Source organism: Hippoglossus hippoglossus, chromosome 13 (assembly GCF_009819705.1).
Source record: "Hippoglossus hippoglossus isolate fHipHip1 chromosome 13, fHipHip1.pri, whole genome shotgun sequence".
Lineage (NCBI taxonomy): Eukaryota > Metazoa > Chordata > Actinopteri > Pleuronectiformes > Pleuronectidae > Hippoglossus > Hippoglossus hippoglossus.
Genome location: NC_047163.1, coordinates 20,885,456 through 20,903,498, shown reverse-complemented (window position 1 = coordinate 20,903,498; position 18,043 = coordinate 20,885,456). Strand labels below are relative to the sequence as shown.

The following is an 18,043-nucleotide window of genomic DNA, read 5'->3' as shown; positions in this document are numbered from 1 at the left end:
CCTCATGTGTTCCATCTGTGTTCAATTGCCCCTGCCTTCCCTGTGTATATAAGTCTCTGTGCTTCCCTTTGTCCTTGTTGGTTTGTCATCATTTATGCCTCGTCATTCGTGCTTGTCATTCCTCTGCGTCATCTCCATCTCTCGTGAGTTCCTAGTGTTTTCCCCAGTGTGCTCTATATTTTTCAGTTTAGACTTTTGTTATCCTATTCTAGTTGTTTTTCCTGTTTAGTAGATTTTTGCCATTAAAAGGACACTTTTTGTTGAAACATCTGCCTCTGCATCTTGGGTCCACCTGCTCCACACAAAACCTGACAATAATAGCCTTGTTACAGAAACCTGGAAGGACCTATGGGAGATGGAGGCATGCAAAATCAGCTTCCTGCTTAGAGCAACATATGACATCTTCTTTCACCCAAAAACCTTCAGCAGTGGCTGAATGAAGATTCATCCTAGCCGCATTGCCCAACTCCAGCTAAGCTCAGACACATCCGCACTGGTTGTAAAGTGAGTCTCTCCCAAAGAAGGTAAACAATAGAGAGGGGAAACAGGGAATGAGAGGGCGTTCTCCACTGACCAGAGAGGTCGTTTTGAACAAGAACCCAGGTCTGATCTGCATATGGTGGGTCAGCCTTAGCAGAAGGTGTCTAGAAGGCCAAAACAAACTAAGGTATACATATATACCTAACATCTGCAATGTTTGCTAACATCTGCTGGTGATCCCTAATATCTTCTGGCGGTTGGCAAGTGCAGAAGACCTTTAAACATAGGGGATATTCACCATCTTGTCCCATGTTCTAAAATGATTGTTATTGTAAACAAATTCCTGAAAATACCAAAATCACAATGAATTAATTCACAATGGATTGATTCTACTAGCCTGTGTCAGACAGACTTGTATACCATTGATTTGAGGCATTTCTCTGAATTTGTTGACAATAAGAAAACAATACACCAGCCTTGGATGCTTTGTCTCAGGGTCAACATATCTTTAAATATATACAACCCTTTATGGTTGTAAAAGATTAAGATGTAATTTCCTGTTAATGTTCATCTAAACAAAAACTCCTGATGCTCTGAATTCCATGAGATCGCTCATGAAAAGCCTTAACTACAGAGCCTGGAACCCAGATGTGTTTTGCGCCCTTTTTATAGTTCTCTTAAATACGTAGTCCGTCAGTTGAGCCTGTGAGGGCAGGTTCCTGAAAACACAATTCCTTCACCATCAAAAAGCCGTCTTTTAAAGCTTCATTATCTAAAACACACCTCTGAAGAAGAGAACTGGACCTCTACTAAATGAGATGCAGCATATTTCCGTAAGTAAAATTGTGTGTGTGCTTCTCCAGCCACAGAAAGTGAAGTTTTGAATTTATTAGCGGTGACTCAGCAGTATTAGATCTTTTGTTTTGGTCTCCTCGAGGATAAAGCAGGACAGATGGGCTGGGTTCGTAAATATGAGAATTTAGTGATGTCACGTCTTGTGACTCCTGGTTGTCGGGTGAAAGAGCAGACCTCACGTGATGGTGAAATGATTTGTGGGTAATCTCTGGAAGTTACATGATGACATCTTGGGTGGACTGGTTAAACAAACACCTGTGAACTATGACTGTTCTAAAACCCACTCACAGGAGGGAATTCTAATCCATCACCTCTATGGTTTGATTAAGTTCAGACACTTAAACCTTCTCAGTCAGAGTTAATTACAAGATAAACTCGCAGGTTAGAAAAACATGTCTGTCATGTTTAACAGACACCAACTGTTGGTAGAAAATGGGATGTGAATCATTGACTTCCATGTTGTTGTCATAGTAAATGCTGACACAACCAACTCCTCTAACCTCTGTGCATGATAACCAGTTACAATGTACATGGCAGCACGCTGACCTTTAACCCTTTAGCTGTCAGTCGGGCACTAATCAGCTCCCTTGAGCAATCAACACACTCAATCACACGATCACTGACGCAGCCAAACAGAGGCTCAGAGGTTTTTTCGAAAAATGCACTTTGGTAGGTGTAAATACCATTTGCATGTGGACAAGAGGCCCAAATGCAGAGGATGACGATGGTTTTGCAAAATATCCACATCAGTGTAGACAGGGCGTAAGGCATACAACATGACCAGCCTTTCGAATTCAGGAAACATCAAACACATTTCACAAATGAACAAAGTACCAGTGGCGGCTGATGATAAAATGTATTGGGGGGGTGAGTTTTTTTTAAATTATTATTATTTTGTGTGTGTGTGTGTGTGCTGGACTCAACAAAACAACACACAATATGCCAGTCCACATGCAAAATGTAGCATCATTGTGACTGTGGCAACCTTACAGCAAAACAGCAAACAGGGGAAGCATTTAAAGACATTATTTACACCACATCCAGTTAGTCACCTCTGTTTCTCATAACAAGAGCGGGTGGAGCCCTGGGTGTAAGCTCGTCCTCATTACTTGCTGCTGAATCTGTAAAACGGGTCGGTCCGGACCAAGCTCCCTTATCCTCTTTTTTTTTTCTTGTTGCCAGATTTTCCCCAGTTCAATTTGAAGTCCCCATATGTTTACCAGTCAGCTAGCATTAGACGAAATCCAGTGACGTCAGGCGTACAAGAGACGGCGTCGAGGGTCGAGCAATCACATTAGATTTAAAAAAACGTAAATCAATACCTATTGCTTGTAAATAAAAGTGGGAGTGTCTGGGGCACAGAGAGCTGCGTCCCGAGGAAAATCTGCAACAACAAATTAAAGACCAGCCTCAGGTCCTGTGTGTTGCGATCAGATGCTATTGCATGTTTTATCCACTAGGTGGCAACAGGAGTAATTAAAGACGCAGAAAACATTAGAGTAAGAAGACACTAAGATGCACATGTATGTTGCTGAAGGCATTGTGTAATAAAGTTACGTTGGGACCTAAACTAAGCCTCATTCTTCCAAACGCGAAGATAACATGGTACCAGGAGTAAACTAAGTAGAGCGACATGGAATTAAAACCACCGGACAGTTTGAAACTAACGGGGAACGTCGACCAGAACTGGCACACCTTCAAACAGCAAACGTTGCAGCCTTGGGACTGGAGACAAAGCCGGATGCTAGGAAGGTGGCAATGCTGCTAACAATAACAATAGCAGTTTATAACACGTTCCTGTTCGACAGCCAAGAAAGACAGTTGGATGTAGTGCTTAGTAAATTTGACGCTCACTGGTCTCCAAAGAAGAACGAGACGTACGAGAGAGACGCGTTTCGGTCTCGTAAACAGCATCAGCATGAGCCCTTTGATAGCTTTCTGACGGACTTGTGGCTAAAAGCGCAGTCATGCAACTTTGAAACACTGAAAGACTCAATGATCAGGCACCAGATTGATTTTGGCGTGGAAGACAAAGAAGTCAGAGAAAGGCTACTGGAAGCAGCCGTTAAGATCTGCCAGGCAGATGGTTGCCAAAAGTTTCAGGACCCACATTCACATCCACTTGGCCGTCACCCACACCAGGAAGTATATGTATTAAGACACAAATTAACCAAATACAATTTGAAAACAACGTATATTGAATGCTCACAGGTGCCTAGGTTCAACCAGGAGCATTGTACGAGTAAAATATTATTATATAATTAAATTATGTTTAACATTTTTAGACAGGCCTTTTTGACTCAGGATGTGGGAGGGGATGGCGCCCCGTATTAACTACGCACCGCTACAGTCTCCTGCCTTTCTCAATGCATCCTATAGAAAAGACAGATATGAGGAGGATAGAAAAGTTGGTGGGTGGAAGAACAAGCTGGAGTGATGAGTGCGTGTCCGAGTTGACACAGTGATGTGATTCTAACTTTTGACCCTGTTGACATGAACATTTAAAACCCTTTTATTTGTTCAGTCAGTGCGCACTCGAGGTGGAATACAGCCAGAGGCAAAGATATTCCTGAGACAATATATGAAACACAATATATGAAACTGACCTTCTCAATTCTTCATCATGAATTAATTACAAGTTATTAAATATTGTTATTAAGATGTTAATATATTTTGATCATTACACTTATTGGCAAACCATGCATGTCTGCAACGTGTTCCTATTTTTTGGCATCCACATCTTTCTGTGAACTCTTTAATCCCCACATGAATCTTAGTTTGAAGAGTTTGGACAACTTTCAGCTGAGTAACAGCCTTTATAATGTTGGGTGTGGATGGGTACAGTGGGTTGACAGAGCTATGATTCACACAAGTGGTTTGAAGTAATCCTACTAGTAAAAACAATTGTGTGTGGTCTGGACTAGTTTATGGAGAAGCATGAGACAATGTATGCGACACTGCTGTAATAAAATGACTGATTTGACTGTGTCTGGAAATTATATCAACCCTGTTAGGTCAGCCATTACTTTTCTGTTCCACTGGCACACAGCTCCTGCACACAATTAACCTCTGCACACCATCCTGCACTGACAAGGGAAGGAGCATAGACCTGCACTGTCTTCCAGTGTCATCACTGTTTGAGTTTTTAATGGACTTGGATGTTAGTAGCATTGTGAATGGATTGGTCTCCACTGGTCCTGTGTATTTAGAAAATGACATTTACTCCAGTGTGGGCTGCTGCTGTATGAAGAGCGCTCCTGTCCAGATATCCCATGTGATTTACACAACACATCAGTTTAAGGGATAGTTCACGCATTTTACATATTTTTCTGTTGTTTTTATACGTTAGAAGAAGTGGTCCCCCAGTTACTTCGATTGTTTTGGATTTGGCTGCAACACTGTTTACTCCTGAAACTCCAACAGTGTTTTGTTGACTCAAACACTTCACCCTCCCCTCCATCGGCATAGTGGTGAGTATATAGATACTGATAATAATCTTTATTTTTGGCTATCCCTTTATCTGCTGTGTTGTTGTGTAAATCAGTTAGGATATCTGGACAGGAGCTCTCTTCATACAGCAGCAGCACCATGCAGTTAAAACTCCCGTGAACTATCCCTTTAACACCAGCCCCTGCCTTCGGCCCAGTGGACACCTGTCCTATTCAAATCCCAATCCTGTGGCTAATGAGCATGAAGGGTTAACGCTTCTCTGTCCATGGGAATTGCTAAAGCTTTAAGATGGCCTTTCTTTATATTGACGGAGCCACAGAGTCAGAATGAGCAGCGTTGCAGATTTAAATGCATGTGGAGGGCTGAAGACAACTGGCTGTGAGGTTCAGGAAATACATCCAGATCTCCACCTGTTTGACAGAGGCGCTTTGCGAAGAAAATACACTGAATTCAAATTAACTACCATTCACTGAAATATGCAGTGTAACGCTCCTACAGAACTTGATAGAACCTATGCTCAAGTGTTACACAGGGACCAAAATGTAAACTATGCTGTGCTTCTTTCTGCATGTTGCCCACATTATTCACCTACACCAAGCTGTCATGTTTTCACCCCAGTCCTTTTGTTTGTTGGTTGGTTTAGATAGTTTGTTTGATGGTAAGCAAGATTCCAGATCCAGGAGGTTTATTTTTTTAATCACTTTCTCATTGTGAGATTTGACATTTTGCAACATTTTCATTGATTTCTCAGAGAATCATTTATGGATCCTGATTTTGAAAGAGCAAGAATGTTTGTTCTACTGGACTCTGTCGCTCCTTAGTGCAAGAAAATAGATTTGGTTGAAGAAATATACAAAGAAGCCAAAGCTGTTTTTTGTTTTTTTTAATTCTATGGCAGAATGATAATGGGTGCAACCATGTAGACCATGTGCTGTGAAGAGCATCTTTGCTCACTTTGTTTATATCTGGGCATTTCATTATTAAATAACTTTGTAGTGTGTTTACTATGACTTTTTTTTTTTTTTTATTATATTTGAATTTTATACTTAGAATTTTAAAAGTGAGTAACTCTAAACCCTACCATCTTGGAACCTTATGTGTGTATTTATTTTCAAAAGAAAAGTCCAAATCCAAAAGATATCTGACGATAGTTAGCCCTGATCTGAAATGAGCAGCTCCTACAACAGCACTGTCCACCACTAAATAACAATTGATCAAAAAAGAGTAAGAAAGTAATTTTCCTGCATTGTCCATTATGTTCGAGAATACATTTCCCTAATGTAATGATTATGAAGCATCTTCTGAGCTGATTGCGGGGCTTCTTTGGTTTACACATACTGAGACAATATGTGAGATACTACACCTAATGAGACTGAATATATTAAGTCTTGACTTTAGAGCAGTGGTTTGAAAAAGGAATAACAAAACTTCATTATAAGGTCTATTTACCAGCATGTTAAGCTAGTATGAAAATATAACAGCACGTAAAGCTATTAACAGAAGATAAGCTAAATTTGAAAAAAAAAAAAGTAATCTCTCAGCCCACGTTAATTTAGGTACTGGATCCGGTCTTAACTTTAAAACAGACATGACACATTTTATAGTGATGAACCCACAGGATGAATCAGCTGAATCTACAGACCCTTGTCATTACTTAGCTTTATATGTGGTTTAAGATCAGGCCCACAATTTAACTCGGAAAAGACAGACCCAGTTAGCAGCTTGGAGAACACTAAAGAGCATTTAGTAGCTAAAGACACTGATATTTCCCACTGGAGCTGGTAGGGACAAAAAACAAACAAAGCTAAAAGAGGGTGAAACTGGCACCGCAAGATTTTATATTTTTTTATCCAGGCAGAATGATTAATTATTTCTAATGTTCATTTATTTTTGTAAGTATTTAATATCAGTCTTAACTTTCCTTCAAGAGCAGAATCCTGCCAACTACAACACACGCTCTGTTCCCTTGAAGAGGTAACTAGGAAAAGAATTGATTTCATACCCTGAATGTACAGAACATGATGTATACATGATAGATGGTAGATAGAGACAGGCTGGTTGAATTGATGACATGAGGTGTGAACATAAGTTCTGAGGGAGTGATCACCAAGCACGGCTGCAGCACTGATGTCAAACATTTACCTCCTTCTTCTGGGATGTTAGACTTGTCATACTCAGTGTTCACGTTCCCAGAGCCACAGGGGAAGGAGACTTGCCATATGGATTCATTTGTTCATCGTCACTACAGCCTCCTCGCAACACCATTTTAGGCTAAGCAGCTACAGCTAAGAGGTCTTTGAGAGGATCCCTAGGGTGACGGATGATTCTGGGCTTTCTCAGAGGACCCAAAGCTCCTGTTGTTAACTCCCCTTGCCTTGATGTCATTCCATTACAGGCAGAGGGAGACAGATTTTTCCAAGCTGGGAATGGGGATTGTTTGACGCTTGGTGCTTTTAGGGGTCAGGCCTTTCAGGATAATGTGTTATTCTGACAAACCCTACATGGGAAGTTGCAGAAACTGCTGAATGCTGTACCTGCCAAGTCTCAGTCCCAGCATCATATGTCCTGTTTATGTCTCTAGTAAAGTAAACTGATTCCATGTAAATGCAATGTTGGTTAAGTGGAAGAATGAGTCACACTGGGGCTGTAAGACACAGCATAGTCTGCAGTGAAAAGAAGAAAAATAGATGAAATGGAAATAAGTAGATCAAACATACAGAATTATGGAGGAAAGCCTTCTTTATTATCTTTTAAAAAGGTAAAAAGAAATGTAAATACATGTTAAAATCCAGATATAGTTTTGTTTACACACTGTATATCCATCTCCATTGGCTATAGTACAGATCTGATTGTGTTCATCTTAGTTTTTCAAGACTACATGCAAACGGAGATAAGCATCTATACTTCAGCCCAGAGGGCGGTGATGCACATGAAGCTGTTTGGTTAAAACACTTCTGCTTCCTTGTGCTTTCACTGTGTCTAACCCTGCCACAATCTGAAGCTGTACATTTCTCTATCACCATTAACATGCTGGTCTTTGCCCTGCTTTTAGGAGCTGGTTTTATCAGACTCTTGCGGTCAACTGCAAGCTTCTTGAATTCTGTCTGTAGCTTTCTGGCCTAAGATAAAGCTCTACACGTCTCTCTGATATCCTTATCCACACCACTTATTCTGCCAAGCCCATTCCTCTTCTGACCTCCAGCCCTGCTCCTCAGTGAACACCACTGCTATTGTGAATGAATGCAACTCGACTTGTGAGTGTTGTGGACAATGGTGTTTCTCTCACAGCCTTGGCTCAATGATAAAATCTGTTCAATGTGAGGAGTGAACTCGGAAGTTCAAAATTAATTGTCAAAATGCTTTTCTGATCTCACAATTAAATATAGACAACTCTAAGGTCACTATTTTAGTCTATATGTGCAAAGTGCATGGAGCTAATGCATTCACTGCGTGTGCAAATTAATTTTTCTACGTTTAACGGCATAAAAACAAGTTCTCTGAGCCATGAGCATGGCACAAAGTGGGTGACCTAACAAGACTACTGTTGTTGAACCGCTAAGTACCTCAAAGTCTCTAGATCGGGTAATATGCTAAGGAACATATTTATGGCATGCCTTTTTTGTGCCTAGTATCAACCAGTTCCAGCCCATTTTCTGTTTGCTTCTTTCCTAGTCTGCCTGCTCAGACCCAGTGCAGTGGTTAGCACTGTTGCCTCACAGCAAGAAGGTTCTAGATTTGAAGCCGTATGGCCGGAAGCCTTTCCTTGTGGTGTTTGCATGTCTCCCTGTGTGTTTTCTCCAGATACTCCAGCTTCATGCCACAGTCCAAAGACTTTATTGGAGACTCTATGTGAATGAGAGAGTGAATGGTTGTTTGTCTCTGTATCTTGGGCCTGTGATGTAAGCCAGGATTGGTTCAAGTCTCCTGTGACACTGTAAACTTATAGACAATAAATACATTGTTCTGTTGACAGGACAATAGAAGTAGTATTGACTGAAATGTGGCCCATTTCAGACCACATGTTAATCAGTAGTCACCTCTAACCATTTTCGAGCAACTGCTCGGGCAAAATCCTGATTTTATAACCGCAACTGTATTCAGACAATATCGCAGTGCACACACAAGCTAAAAACAACTATGTAGTGATTTCGGTTATACTTGTGCAATGATCAATCATTCAACTGTATTATTTATCAATGCTCTTGAGTCTGTGTTTAGGGCAATTGTGTTTTGAACTAATTTGTTCTCATTTCTTATATATATATATAATATATATATATATATATATCTTGTTTTATGTCTTTGAAAAATAAAGCATAAGCTAAACAGCTTGCACCTCTCTGCACAGCAATGCTTAGCTGAATGCTAATGTCAGCTTACTAACATGGTGGCAGGACATACAGTATTTAAGCTGACCCTGGCTCCTGTGGGAAGAATTAAGCCCACGCATTGATCTGGGAGAGACTGTGTTTACACAGCCAATCACATTTCAGATTTTGATATCAGATCTCTCCATGAAAAGGCTGAGTCATGCTTCTTCAGGGTAAACACATGAGCGCGTCTACAGTGTTGTTGTTTACAATTGTGATTACATTGCTTCTTCTGCCTCCAGATAGAAGTTACATCGACAAATCTTGCACCACAGTACACACTGGTCTGCATGACATGTTGAGATCGGAAGGTGTGTGCATTAGTTTCAAAGTGACCTATGGGAACCTAACACCTCACTGACATTTATTTGTATTTAGAAAGCATATTAATTCCAGTGTGTGTAAATAGGTCAAAGGTCCTTAAAGCAAAGGATGGCTGATATTGATGTCTGGTCTTTATGGGAAGCATAAGGAGCCATATATTTCAGGAGATTAAGTGAGAGCGAATTCCACCTGAAGTGATGCTCGGATATTTATTTCTGTTAAGTTACAGCCTTACATGGAACAGGCTTGCAGCTGAGTCATCATATCTAAACCTCAGATCAGGGTGACAGATCAGGAGTTCCTCCTCTGGATGCAGAGAGGCGTGTGGTTTAACTCTATAAATGTGAAGGTATCATGGTTGTGAATGTGGGTTAACAGTGACGACTTCATCCACGGTAATATATTGGTTGGTGTCCTGTGACCGCACCAATCTTGTTTCAAAGTGAGGATTGAGGGTCTTCAAACGGAGATTAGATACTGTAATATTCCCCCAGACCACAGCCTGTGTCATTTCAGCTGTATGGTTGATTAAATCTTATAACAGAATGTAGTCAAAAGCACATCAGCACACACGCACACACACCTAACCTTACTGTAACCTTATCACGTCTCTGTTGAATGATTTATGTAATGGAGACTTGATTTCTGTCACCCAGAAGGAAGACGAGTCGCCGTCATGTGACTGTGAAAAGATATTTAGGTCCCCACATCATGAGTAATACCTGGACTACACACATTCAGTCATAAAAATGAACCAGTTATTACTCCTGAAATTGTTTTACGACATTCTTTAAGACATACACGCTGTGTAACTCAACTGTCACTATTCTTCAGTTTAACTTATCGTTTCCAGTCTGATCTGTCTTCATGATAATCTAAAGAGACATAAGTCCGTCTGTATCCTTTCCTTCTCACTTCTTCCCTCTCTTTGCTCCCTACTAATGAGGACTAAATTGGGGGTTTTCCAGCGCCTATGTAGATTTAAGTTGCCATGGAAACTTTGCAAAATAAGGGCTGGGTTTAGTTAGCTGCTCACCTAATGTTTCAGCAATCATCTTGGCTGTAATGAAAAGCAGCATGTTTTAAAAAACTACACTGTCAGCAGCTCTTTGCAGTCCACTCTTATTTTTTGTAGTTTTAATGTCTATAGCAACAGTTTGTAAAATGTGCATTTAGACTCTTAAAATGTTGTGAATAGCACAAGAATAAATGATCTTGATATGTTTTATAAGCTTTTCCACAGCAGAGGACTGTTCTTCTTGTAGCAGACTGTGACAAAGTGCTCAGAAGTGCTACACCCAGTTGGTCAAGAAGGTCAAGTCGAACGCTGCAGACACCACAATGAGTGATTCACTTGCTCGCTGAGACTTTGCACATTTTGAATGCTTGCTTGCTCTGCGCAACAGAAACACCCTTTGTTATCTGAAGGAGGTGGAATCAATGGATGGCAGGAATCTGCTGAAGATGGCAAAGGCTTTGATCCTACAGAGGCGGCTCCTGCTCCGCTTTGGCCAGCAGCCATCGTATCGTCACGCTGGGAATTGGGTTCACTGGAGAGAAAAGCGCGTAAAGAGGAAACTGGGAGAAATCAGCTAAAGTTAAAGGAGAGAAAATCGAGTAACAGAGAGCTGCTCCTCGGCTGTAGTGAAGGCGTGGGGTGAGACAGCATGGTTTTAATCACAACACACTGTGTTTGCTTAACAAGTTTACACTAGAGCGCTTCCCTTCGGCTCATACTGATGAGCCTCTCCGAGGGGACGCAACGTTTCAGAGGACGGTCTCACAGGAAGTCAGTCAGGTGGAGTCAAAGCAATCTAGAGGACACATATACACACACAGTTCGCATAGCTATCCTTATTAGGACGTTATACTCACTTCCATTTATTGTTGACAGCCTACCCAAAACCTTATCCCTAACCTTAACCAATTCATGCCCAACTAAACGTCACATCTTACCACTAACCTTATCCAGGACGTCAGAAATGACATTCTGCCCCATTAGGACAGGGCTTTGGTCCCCATGAGATCTACTGGTCCTGACAAGGTCAGTGGTTATACTGGAAAGGATCCTAAAAAGATAAAATAAAATACACAGTTTTCATTTTCTCTCTCATAACATGTTCCTCGGATCCTTGGCTTCCCGACTGTCGCTGTAACAAACACAAAGTTTGTTTGGATTTTTTATATTATCAAAGTTTCCTCGCTGAATATCGGAGATGATTACTTCTGAGTCTTTTTCAACGCATCCACAGTTTAGCATTACTATTGAACTTGCTGGGCCTGATTCTGGCAATGATTCTGCTGACTTTGACTTAACTTAATTGTCGAGTTAACTTATTTTAAAACTAAAATATTGCAAAAGACGACCTGAGCATTGACTTGATTGCGACATGATGACAGGCTGATAGTTGGGAAATATTACTTACTGTTAGTCCTCATTGTGAATTAATTCTAACGTTGCCCTTAAATGAATGCACTGTACTTGGTTGATCCTTGGCTTGGCTCGCTGATCCCATCTGTCCATCACTCATCACATGTCTTGTGTTGTGTTAAGTTTAAGCCTCAGTTATCTTCAGTTCAAACTGCTAAAACCCTGGTATTGCAATAGTATCAGTCATATAAAGTTGCGACTTCCTTTTCACTGCCTTGCCAAACACTGAGAACATTTTGATTTGACTATGTAAACCACAGGCTTGAGTTATATTACATAATGCTTGTATTCTTTCACCTGCAGGAAATGTGCACATACATTACAGACATGCTCATGCCATAAAATGTAGGCATGTGTGCGTGTCATAGCATTTTAACAACACAACGGAGCAAGGAAAACATGTGGTCAAGCCTGCATACGCACAACCAGTAAAGCCCATTTTTTATGATTGGTGTTCTCATGCTATTCACAGTCTGTTTTCAATGTGACAGCATCGGATCAAAGACCACCACTCTAAAACATATGAAAAACTAACTCTCATGGTGACATGATCTTTTTGGTTTGACAAGGTATCAGGTGTCATGTTGTTATAGAATGTGAGAGAAACAGAGTGATGTAACCAGCCCAGCATAAGCCTCACACAGACCATTAATCACTAATGTCTGCAGAGTAGTCTCATGCTACACACTGGACCACTTACTCAGCCAGGAACTGGTTCCAGAGTAAAACTGTACAGTAACTTTGGCCACAGCAGCTTCAGCGTTTTCTATTCTATATATGAACTATTCCACAAAAACTGTTTTCAGAAATCTTTAGAGTTAGATTTCTCTGAAGTCAATGCAAATGAGGGTACAACTTGACCACAATACAGTATCTGACGGAAAACTGCAAAAGAGATAAACGGAAAAAAATTGGGCAGATTATATGGTCTCATTTCTGCATGCTTATAATCAAAAACAAAGTGCTGCTTGGAATTGCATAAATTAAATAAAAAAATGAATAAATAAAAGCTTGTATGTTACTGATTTTCACAACATTGGCAAAGAAACAAGCCATTCACTTAACAAACAAGCTACTCACTGGCTTGTTGGTTGTAAATTACCCAATTGCATTGATTTATGACTCCTCATGTGGGTGCTCCACATTGTGTGCCAACTTGCTATGACCAACAGACTGCAACCCCATGGCCGTAGTGCTGTCCCCATGTTAACTGTCTGTGCACATGCTATACACTTTATGGCACTATCCAGAAATGAAGTCAAATAATCCAGATTTTAACACAATTTTGAGAGTTTGGAGCCAGAACCTGCCTAGCACCATTCGGGGAATGGAGCCATTGTAGAGAGGCCCACTCGATACTCACATTCGACCAATCATGTGTCAATCTCATTATTGCATTAAAGGACTTACTTAAAAGAAACTTTCCGTAAAAATGTGCAGTTGAACATACATCAAATGGATAACAGCTATTTATAACAACATCTTTGACTTTTTAGTTTGGCTCCTGTCCCATCCACCAACATGGAGGAGTCTGGATTCATGACCTATACTGCAGCTGTCCACCAGGTTGCAATTAACACACTTTGGCTTCATTTTTAGGGAGCCGTCATTGTCGTCCATCTTTTTAATACAGTCAATACACCACACTGGTGGCTACATGCATGTTGAAAGGCTGTTATTGTCCCGCAGTGACACAGCAGGCTCTGGGAAGCATAAGACAAGTCCAATGTAAAATTATGCAATAAAAAGGAACTCCATAATATTAAATGTTTTATATACATAGCTTACTGTGTATACTTGAGGTCATCACAAACGTAGGGACATCTGTCAGTAAAATACAGTGTTGAATACATACTTTTTTGATTTAGGTTTAATGGACATTAATAAGTCAAAACAGAGCAAAAGAACAGTTTAATATGAATTCATGTCTTGTTTCTGTTTTGACTGAGGTACTTTCCTCAAGTGCACAGATTACAGCCAGTCACTGACATTACAAAGGCCTCCTGCCACTACAGATGAAAAGTCTAGTGAAAAGTTAATACATTTTAATGCATGCAACTTTTTCACAGATTATTAATATTCAAACTCACACACAATGAAAGTTACTGAGACAAAACATCAGGTAGTATAAGTGTCCAGCTTTCTCAGGAAAGCTAGCATTAGCATGCTGGGTGACTGGAGGTGTCCTTATTACTTCTGCAGACCTGAAACAAGGTGTCTGATGATAAGATGTTATGTAAACATAAATTAAACAAACTATATCAAAACCCAAATCTATTAAATCAACCCAGAGTTAACACTGTCAGTGATTTTATTAGCATTGGTACTTAGACTTTGTTAAACTAAATATTTACATGTAGTATTTAGATTAAGGATTTAATAGTTTTAAATTTAGTATTTTTATTTAACATTTTTAAATATTTTTTTCCTAGATAGAAATGACGAAGTTCTCAAACATCACCATCAAAATATACCAAAAACATGGCTTTTGGGAATTCAGACTTTTTGGGCTGTAAATGTGACAAAAACGGAGCTGTTAACTGGAGCATGAGGTACTTAGGCGCTTAATAACACTTTTGGAACATAAGACCTTGTGATCTGTGAAGTGTGCGTGCCCAGGCACTGGAACCAATAGAGAGGTCTTTCTTTTATTATGGGTCGTCTTGCATAAAAAGGTTCTCAGTTCTTTGGAACAACTCAGACGGCGATTTTTTTTCCGATAATTCCCATGAACTCTGCCAAAATACATCCAATGTGTCTGCACATGTTCATGTAAGTAAGAAAGAAAAGAAAAAGAAGGAAAGACAGATTCACTGCAGCATTCAACTAATTGCTAATCAAAGCTAAATAATCAAACACTGGAACTTTTTTGAAGTGAAGCCAAAGACCTAATATGTCAAAAGGATGTATTCTACATTTAACACTAGTTACTTAAGGAACCAGGGACTCGTAGTCAGGGGCTGTGGCAAACCACAAAGACAACTTCTAAAGCAGACGTGAACACAGGAACAAGTGACTCTGGCTCTAGAGAAATGGGCAACAGCCAGGGGTACAAATCACAGAAACCAATCCTGTGACCACAGCAGGACTCGATTTCATTCGATGGCAGAGCTGCAGCAGTGAAAGCACTGGCAATGATTATCTTACATGATGAAGCTCTCTGTGACCTGCTGAGTGGGCGGCATCAACCGTGTGACAGTTGCTGCAGTTTTAAACAAGAGAGTTAAAAAAATAAATAATGTTTGTGTCTTGTGAGTGATAAGTTAAATTTCTGTGAAACTAAACAGTCGCAGTTCATTCTTAATGTTGAGGTCTAAATCTACATTAGAATGCTTAACCGTGCTAATCGCCATTTAGCTCTTGATGATGTTTGACTTTAATCTAAACACAAAGTGGAGTATATACCTATCAGCACTCATATCAACATCTCTTTTAAATGAAAAGTGAAACGTTTCAGGAAGTACTTGTTTATTTGTAAGATGGCTGAGCTAACAGCTAATCTGCTTCTACTCAACACCTCAATCTACCCACAAAGAGAAATATAAAACAATTCGATTTTTACACCCTATAATAATTTCATGATGATTGTGATTTATGTGAAGCATTGCTTCTTGCCATATCACAGTGAGGTTGGCAGCTTTGGTCCTATTGTGCCTTTACACAGACTAAAAACAGTACGAATTAAACTTGGTCTTACTTACTGCACCTAACAACCCAGTTTGATTGCCAAATTAAAAAGCTAGAAATTAGGTTACCAATTTGCATTAGAGTTGTTGTGGGGTTTTTTTCAAATTTGAGCAAATGTTGCATGCTATTTCCTATTGCAGAGTAAAAGGGCCAAATGGAGAAACAAGTTGTTGAGATATTCAGAATGATGTGATATTACGAGAATTAAGTAAAAATTCAATAAGAAAACAGTCATAATATTATGTGAGTAAAGTCAATTTAAAAAGAAAAAAAAAGTCATAATATTAGGACAATAAAGAAAGGCAAAATCAAAAACACAAAAATCTTAGGAAATAAGCAGGACAGCCAGTGCTTGCTACAATCGACTTCTGGATCCAAAAGTTGAAACAATCGTATTATTTCTTGAGAAACTAGAACCCCTTTTTGCACGCAGATGTTACCAATGACATCCTAACAATCAACCTCTAGCAAGCATTTGTTCTTCCACAAAAGCAGCATCGTCTCATGAAACGGTTCTTATATTTTATGAAAAGATATTCAAAATTTTCCATGTGAATTCTTACAAAAATGTACAGCAATATGAACGACCAGTGTGCCTGTGCAAGCCTCTGCAGCAATATTTTCAAGCACAATGGCAGAGATCCCTCTTTTCTTGGTGGAAAATGTAATGTTTAAGAATGTTTCTTCATTAAAATGCGTTTTGACGATATTTATGGCGAGAAATGTAGGTTTTAGTTTCACTATTTTCGTTCAGTGAATCTATATCTATATATTTGGTGTGTTAGTTATTGTGAGGATTTAGAAGTCTCTGGTAAGTAGTACTGTACGTATATATAATTGATCCCCTGGGAAAATTGGGTAGTTTCCATATGGGGGAAAAAACTGCAAAACTCTCAACTAGCGTGATTAGTCAAGACACAGCTTCAAAAGTTACTAGTCAGGTACACAAAGTTAAGACAAGGGGGGAAAAAAATGCCTAAGAATATATAGTAAAAAGAAAAAAGTATTCCATGTGTTTAAAAGGAATATAACTGTCAATTACTGTAAGTGAAATATTTTTAAAAAATTGTTAGAATGTTTTAAATTTAAGGGGGCTTTTTGTATTCATTTAATAATCTGCATTCCTGTGTCCGAGATTAATGTAATGACTCCAAACGTAATATACAGTTTTCTGAAAATGTTCCTCTAGGTGTTTAACAAGGGCTGCCTTGTTCCCAGTTTTAGTGCTCTCTGCATGATTTTCATTCTCTCCCCTCTGCCTAGTTGCTTGACTGCTGGACAGTCTGTTGTTTTGTTACAATTAAAAAATTCCAATGTGTTTCTAATCTATTTCTAATCTGAAATTAGTCTGGCTCACATGCAAGCTTATAGTTAAAACCTAATAATTTTCAGATGAGCACTTGAATGTCAACACAATTGTAACAAAACTTGTATGCCAGGGGAGGTACTTGTTTATCTACAACTCTTTATTTTCCATATACTTATAGTTGGCTCGATTTGTCCTTTGCTGTATGTCTCACCAGCATAATGTTTCTAAGTCAAGAACAAATCACATTGTATTCAAGAACTACGGAAGCCTGGCTAATGTGACCATATCATATATTGTGGCTTTAACACGTTTAATCTGTATTGTTTAGGTACTATGGCATTGGAGGATGATGCAGAGACTCATCTTGATGTGATGCTCAGAAAAGCTCTGACAAACGAAGTCAACACAGAACTGGTATTGCAACACCCTGTTCCATTTTTCTGTTTTCATGAAGTCATTTGCTCAGGGAGTCTATATGGTTTATATTTTCTACTTGGATTATATTGCCCTTCTTAGAAGAAAAGGAGAGAATCTCAACCTGCTGAACCTTATCGGTGGAGACAACGGGATAAAGTTGGCAACATTATTGCCCAAACTAGCAAGTCCCCCTCATCAAACTCATGAGGTTAGTTCAATATTACAAATTGGCAGCATGTTGGAGAGTATTTGCTGAAAAAAAATGGCTTGTGATTGTTGTGAAATATTGGACAATAAGGAAGGTTTGCCTTAATTAAACAGAGCTTCTTCAAACTCAGAAGTGTTCTCGTCTCAATACAACCTCAAATTCCTCACCTAACTCTTCAACATATGCCAATCAATTTCTCTTGAGCAAAGTGTTCAGCCTCTAACTGGCCACTAAAAGAAGACTGACTGTATCTCGCAGCTGCATCAACCTATGCTCATCAATGCATATATGTATAATTGGCAGATGATTATGAGCAATAACAGCATGACATTTTGTTAAAAAAAAACCAAGACACAAACTTGGGCTTGGCATGAAATTTTGTATTTATTATTTTATCAGGGACCATGCACAATAACACATCATACATTTTTATCTCAGCAAGAGTACTTTTAAAATACTGTACTGTGAAAGCAGTCAGAATGTCTGTCTGTGTCATATACTAGGACAACTAA

The 18,043-nt window shown here is 39.4% G+C and overlaps 1 long non-coding RNA gene across 1 annotated transcript; it reads right to left on the bottom strand.

Annotated features, from left to right (window-relative positions):
* Nucleotides 1-1,049: 1,049 nt before the first annotated feature.
* LOC117772941 lies at nucleotides 1,050-17,675 on the bottom strand. The gene is made up of 3 exons (XR_004615855.1): nucleotides 17,454-17,675; nucleotides 11,379-11,385; nucleotides 1,050-1,062 (listed from the first exon to the last, which is right to left on the bottom strand). It is a non-coding gene; the product is annotated as an uncharacterized LOC117772941 (long non-coding RNA).
* Nucleotides 17,676-18,043: the final 368 nt, after the last annotated feature.